General features: G+C 39.5%; 4 non-coding genes across 4 annotated transcripts; all 4 read right to left on the bottom strand.

Annotated features, from left to right (window-relative positions):
- Positions 1 to 3,696: 3,696 nt before the first annotated feature.
- On the bottom strand, positions 3,697 to 3,768 carry trnat-ugu (transfer RNA threonine (anticodon UGU)). The gene has a single exon. It is a non-coding gene; the product is annotated as a tRNA-Thr (tRNA).
- A 322-nt stretch (positions 3,769 to 4,090) lies between these two features.
- Positions 4,091 to 4,162, bottom strand: trnat-cgu (transfer RNA threonine (anticodon CGU)). Its single transcript has one exon. It is a non-coding gene; the product is annotated as a tRNA-Thr (tRNA).
- Positions 4,163 to 5,217: 1,055 nt separating this feature from the next.
- trnat-ugu (transfer RNA threonine (anticodon UGU)) lies at positions 5,218 to 5,289 on the bottom strand. Its single transcript has one exon. It is a non-coding gene; the product is annotated as a tRNA-Thr (tRNA).
- Positions 5,290 to 5,604: 315 nt separating this feature from the next.
- trnat-cgu (transfer RNA threonine (anticodon CGU)) lies at positions 5,605 to 5,676 on the bottom strand. The gene has a single exon. It is a non-coding gene; the product is annotated as a tRNA-Thr (tRNA).
- Between the last annotated feature and the right edge of the window lie 863 nt (positions 5,677 to 6,539).

Below are 6,539 nucleotides of genomic sequence, written 5' to 3'. Positions count from 1 at the left end.
TGGTGTGGAGGCGTAGGAAGAGCCATACCAACAACAAATGCTACAGCGACATCTTTAATTTATGAAACCTTGCATTGAAAAAGAAGCAGAACAAGTGAGGAAACTTTGCCAGAGAATGTGAAAGCCTAATGAAGACTGGTGGAACACTCATTGCTCCAGTGAAACCAGAACCTTTGCCACGGACCGGACCAGGACCACCGTAGTGACGGCAAGGTGGATGCACTTCATCTATAAACATTATTCTCTGTCTGGTTTTAAATCTGAACTTTTTTGAATGAAGTTTGGTTTGACGAAGGTTCAGGTGATGACCTGCATTGTGGTCCGTCTGACCCGTCGGTTTTTCCACATTAGTGGCTCTGAAGCCATCCAAATCCTCGTGTGCACATAAATCATCCAAACTAATTATTTTCTCCGATTCAGAGGCCAGCCACCCAGTCGCATGTGACCATTAATTCTGAGTGGGATGTAAGTGTGATATATGTAAGCCCCTTATTTATTTATTTATTTAGTTTTTTATTATTTCTCTGTTTTTTAATTTTCATTCTGATTATTTTTCCTTCATTGCTTTTTTTTTTTTTTTTCAGACAAATGGACCAACAACTGGGAGTCTGGTCCGTTAATTCGAGCCCGACGAACAACGGGGCTTAAAAATATGTTCGTATCTGAGAGAATGTAATTAATATTTTCCTCATTAATAATGTATTATTTCACCCACCCGCAACCATCTGCTATTAATCAGAATGTAAATTTCCGTGACTCAGCCCAGCCAATCTGTGGATTAACCCCGGTGCCCCCACATATAACTGTAATCTACTTATAACTCCTGCACAGACACACGCAGTACAACAGAAATGTAGTTTTCTCATGGTACAGGAAGCACAGGTATTAACAGTGCATTCTTCTGTGTGACACAAAGACTGTTCTTTTAGCTCACTGCTTTTAATTTATGCTTGACTTTTAAGTAATTTAAAAGCATTGCACTAGTTTGACTGAAGTTGTTGGTTCATTTATTTAATACTTCATTTAAATTCAATCTTATATTTTGAATTTGGGCAGTTTTTCTTTCTTTTCAAACATTTTAACCCCCTCAAACTTTTTTAAATTATTACTGTCAAATTATTGTCATTACTTTTATTTTTTGTGCATTTTTAATGGCAACGTAAAGTCCTACAGTAACAATAACAGTATAACCATGGCTAAATGTAAAGATAATTTGTAAAAATGTATTTTGTGCATAACAAAATTATGATGCCATATATCATTAAAAACGACAAATAAAACATCCATCCATTATCTATAATGTTGTAGAAGAAATGCTGTACTTTTGGTGATTTAAAAAACAACAACAACAAAACATGCTTTCAAATTTCTGAGTGGGTTTTAGGTTTCAAAAGTGTTAATGTAGAGCGATTTGAATTTGTGTATGAAATGTGCTATAAAAATAAACTTCCTCGTCTTTGTCTGGCTGCCTTAGTCAACAATTAATTAACACATATACACAACAAACATTTAAACCTATTTTTAATGGGGACAGCAGTGCATGAGAATGATCTATCTCATATATCAATTACAATCTTCAACCACCATCCTGGACTGGACTGAAGATCTAATCAGGTCCGATCGTTCTAGCAGCCGAAACCATTTTATAATCGACACAACAATAGTAATACGATCTGGCCTTAAGAGCAGAGCAGCTGCTGATATTAAGAAAAGAAGCTGGCTCATGACCTCTGACCAGAACAAATCTGTGTTTGGGCGAAGCCAAAAATGATGAAAATATTATTGTAGTTTAATAAAGAAGTTCCGTATTTGACAGAAAGCAGAGCGAAGCAGCCAAAGTGTTGATATTAACTTCTGCTGGAAATAAGACGGCAGGTATTTGTTGTACCGCCGGTCAAAGTTCACGAGAAGCTGTTATTGCACAGATGACCCAAGCTATTCATTCCCCTCTCCTTTCATTTCAGAATCGTATTCTGTCTTTCTTTATTTCTTTTTTTTTTGACTGATATAGGAAATGGGATTGTTCCGAAGTCGGGTTATGGCTGATGGGAAAGGGATTATGGTGAAGATGTCATTTCCTTACTGCGCTCGAGAAAGAAGACGACATATTCGAACGGATTTCTAAGGGAGGCATAATCTGGGGATTGACCTTCTTATTTAGCTTCATGCTTTGATGTAGCAGAACTGAAAAAAGGAGATTTTTTTTTAGAGAGAAAGACAACATAATTAGATAACCACGGCTGTAAGAAAGGGGCTGATCCAACTTCAGATTGCTGAAGTCTTTCTTTAAAGTGATTTTCAAGAGGCCATTTTATCCACAACTCCCAAAAACATCGTTATATCATTTGTGAAGTTTAACTAACTGCCAGCTAATGACCTCTTTAGCTGTAATGTGTCTGTTTAATGCACTGGAAAAGCAACTATCACCCTGATAGTTTGTAATGGGATCACATTTTAAGTATTGATTTAAGGAAACAACACCAAACCGTATCTTCTGACCACCTGAATCGCCTAGAATTTCATAATTAAAATGGCTTCTGTGTACAGTCTTTTCCACCGCGAGCTGTTTGCATGTATGCGCCGGTCAACAGAAGAGAAAATAAGCCAACTGGTCGATTGAAATGATGAAACCGTTGTAGCGTATCTGAGGGAGTTTCAGCCGAGCGGAAATAAGAGTTCACAGCGGGTGCTTCACAAAGATCACAATTCTTCCTGTCAAATGTTCTCGGCTTTAAAATGCAATATTGTTAATCTGCCACATCAATTCAACAGCAGCTGTCTAAAAATCCATATTTCATAGAGCAGAAGGCGCGGAGAGCTGCAGACGGAGATTTAGCTCTATTTTGCTGTGGTGGCATTAAAAAATGCTGAACTTTTCACTTAAAGGGGAATGAGACTGAAGGGAAGTTTTGACATATGGCATTCCTTTACCCTTTACATGGACATTACGGCTTATTGCGCTCAACAGATTCTGCCTCCGGTAGCCAGAGGGAAGAGTTTGTACCATCAACCTCCAATTGGGGAACAATGAAACTGTAGGCATGAGTGGCTGTAGCAGCACCAGCAATTCTGGAGTCGATGCATTACGAGCAAATGTGAATGTGCTCCGGCTTTAAGCGGCGCTCCTTTGTACCACTGAAGCATTGTGGAGTGCTTGAATGAAAGCGGCTCTCTGTTGTAAGTGCAGTAGCTGTTACATACAACGGCTAATCTGTCCTTTGTTTGGATGAACAGCCCAGGAACTGTTGTCAGTTTATGTAAGCAAGTCAAAAATTACTTATACTTCCCAAAGGACCAGAACAAATTTTCTATACATACATATATTTATGCGGTGCTTAACACATTTGTTAGACCACCTGTCTAATTTGTGAAAAAGCATTTACCCCCTTCTTGAATTCTTATTTGTTTTGAATATTTCTCCCACTTAAATGTTGAAGACCATCAAACAAAGATAACCAAAGTAAACGGTAAAGGAATAAAGCCATCCAAACCTACCTGGCCCTGTGAGTTTCACTGACCACACCCAAACCTCATGAAGCGTCCAACTCTGTATCTCGGATACAGCCTAAGGTGTGACTGATGGGTCACATATATTTAACATATTACCAAAGATTTGCACATCCAGCAGAGAAACAGCTGCAACATTCAATCCTTCTTACATGCTTCACTTATCTAAATGGTGGTTGATACCTTTAAAGGCATGGATGGGGATCGAACCCATGATCTTTGGTTTACAAGACCAACGCCTTACCACTTGGCCACCACGCCATTGACACAGTTGCTGTCTATTTATGATGGTCATAAAACTGAAAATGCAGAATATTGAATATGTTACCTACATGTAGAAAACAACTAAATCGACTGATCTAAGTAATGAACCCAAAATCAATATTTTATCATGTGTTAACATAATTGGGGCTGTATCTCAATATAGCCCAAGGCGCAATTCGACTGATTTTGTGCAGATGGGTCACATATATTTAACATATCACCAAAGATATGCCCATTTACACATCTAGCACAGAAACAACTGCAACATTCACTCCTCCTACCATGCTCCACTCATCTAAATGGTGGTTGATACCTTTAAAGGCATGGACGGGAATCGAACCCGTGATCTTTGGTTTACGAGACCAACGCCTTACCACTTGGCCACCACGCCATCTGCACACAGATGCAGAATGAAGGGAAACTAACTTCAGTTGGGTGAAAAAGCTATCCAAACCTACCTGGCCCTTTGTGAAAAAGTAGTTCCCCCCCTTGTTAAATCATGAATTAACTGTGGCTAATCGCATTTTTTGGAAAGCTGAGCTCAGTTTCACTGATCACACCCAAGCCTGATCACCTCCAGACATGTTCAACCAAGTAATCACTTAAATAGAACCTGTCGCACTGGCAACCCAGAAAATGGAGGACAATCTCCCAATGTGTTGTGAAAGGGTCATATTTTTACCCAAACAGACTATTTTCCGAAACCTCACAAAGCTTCTAACAAATAGTTATCATGGTGAAAGTGTCTACCGGAGTGAGATGTTTTCCTAAAGTTCTTAAACTTAGCCAAACACATTGAAAAGCTAAAGTAAACTAGGAGTCAAAACAAATCTTAAATCTTAGGATAATGGTTCCACATGGTCTGTGAATCCTGGTTTTCTGGGTGAAAGCCTTGTTGCTGATGTATGGTGGCCATGTCATCATATGTGTCCAATGATCTGACTGTCTGAATTCCTTGAGCTGAGCATCCTTGTCCCTGATCTGAAACACCTGTGTAATTCTGTCATTCTGGTTTTTCAAATACGGTAATGTGCTGCCTTTCACATCCTCATCTTTGCCTCATATTCCAGGATGTTCTGGGCATCTTAGCTGAAGTTTCAATGCGCCAACCGCTAACTCTACTTCAGAACCCATAGTAAATTACAGGTAGTGGTTTGTTGGTCTGCAATAAAGTTAATGGAGGTGGTATTTGCAACATCCACTTAAACGCAGTGTAACATTGCATTGTATTGAGATACGGACCACACTTGCAACATTCACCCTCAACCATGAGGGAAGTAAAATACTGATTATAAACTCCATGAGATGAATGTCTGTATTTCAATATATTTAACATACCACCAAAGCCACGCTCATTTACAATTGAGCAAAGACACAGCTGCAACCATCACATCTTCTTACATGCTCCACCTATCTAAATGGATCATGGTGGATGATACCTTTTAAAGGCATGGATGGGGATCGAACCCATGATCTTTGGTTTACAAGACCAACGCCTTACCGCTTGGCCACCACGCCTTTGACACAGTTGTTGTCTATTTATGATGGTCATAAAACTGAAGATGCAGAATATTGAGTATTGATGTTACCTACATGTAGAAAACAACTACATGGACTGATCTAAGTAATGAACTCAAAATCAATATTTATCATGTGTTAATGTAATTTGAGCTGTATCTCAATATAGCCCAAGGCGCAATGCAAATGATTTTGTGCAGATGGGTCACATATATTTAACATATTACCAAAGACATGCCCATTTATACATCTAGCAGAGACACAGCTGCAACATTCAATCCTTCTTACATGCTTCACTTATCTAAATGGTTTTAAAGGCATGGATGGGGATCGAACCCACGATCTTTGGTTTACGAGACCAACGCCTTACCACTTGGCCACCACGTCACCTACACTTCTTCAGTTCCATTGTTACGGTCATAAAGCTGAAGATGCAGATGCAGAATGGAGGGAACCAACTTCAGTTGGGTGATAATTCTCTGTTGACTCACCCGTTCACATTATGCAGCAGGCAGTTGATCCATTATTCATCTAAGAATATTGATTAGTGCAGCTTCAAGGGTGAAATCTGCAACTTGAATGTTCGAATGACAGTCAACCCGAGAAAACATTTAGCGTAAATTTGTTCCACGTTCACATTTAGTGGAGCTCTCATTGATTAGTCGGCAATAAGGTGAAGAAGTTCGGCAGCACTGTCAGCCACGTAAACACAATCAACATTACTTGGACGTACAGAGAGCATCTCCAGCAACCATCAATATCTCACTGCGATCCATCATCCAACTGGGCAAAATAAAGTGTTAATTAAAAACACATTATAGATTTCAGATTTAGGTATCCAACACTCTGCCGTAAAGATTTTCGATTGTGTTGATCAGACAGCAGATCACAGGTCTTCAGGGGGGCATCTTTTAAAACTCTGTCCAAAGACCTGCAGGACATTCCAGCAAGAGTTAAGTATCACAGTTCACAGTGAATACTCTCTCTGAGACCACAAGACTGCCGGCAGTGAAATTCAATAATGCTAACCTGTCACATCAATTCAGCATCAGCAAATCTATACTTTCCCACAACATCAGTTATGTCTGACAGAGCGGTGCGTGGCGAGGCCAGTAACTCCAGGACTGCTGAAAAAGAGAGACTGCTGGAGCCTCGCAGTGACGCTTCAGTGGCTGTACAGTGAGGAAAACATAAAAATGCAAATGCCGGAAAAAATTAAATGCAAATAGGAACAAAAATACATTTCCTCT

Source organism: Stegastes partitus, unplaced genomic scaffold (assembly GCF_000690725.1).
Source record: "Stegastes partitus isolate 25-593 unplaced genomic scaffold, Stegastes_partitus-1.0.2 Scaffold592, whole genome shotgun sequence".
Lineage (NCBI taxonomy): Eukaryota > Metazoa > Chordata > Actinopteri > Pomacentridae > Stegastes > Stegastes partitus.
The sequence above is the reverse complement of the archived record's forward strand: the minus strand, read 5'-3'. Positions and strand labels throughout refer to the sequence as shown.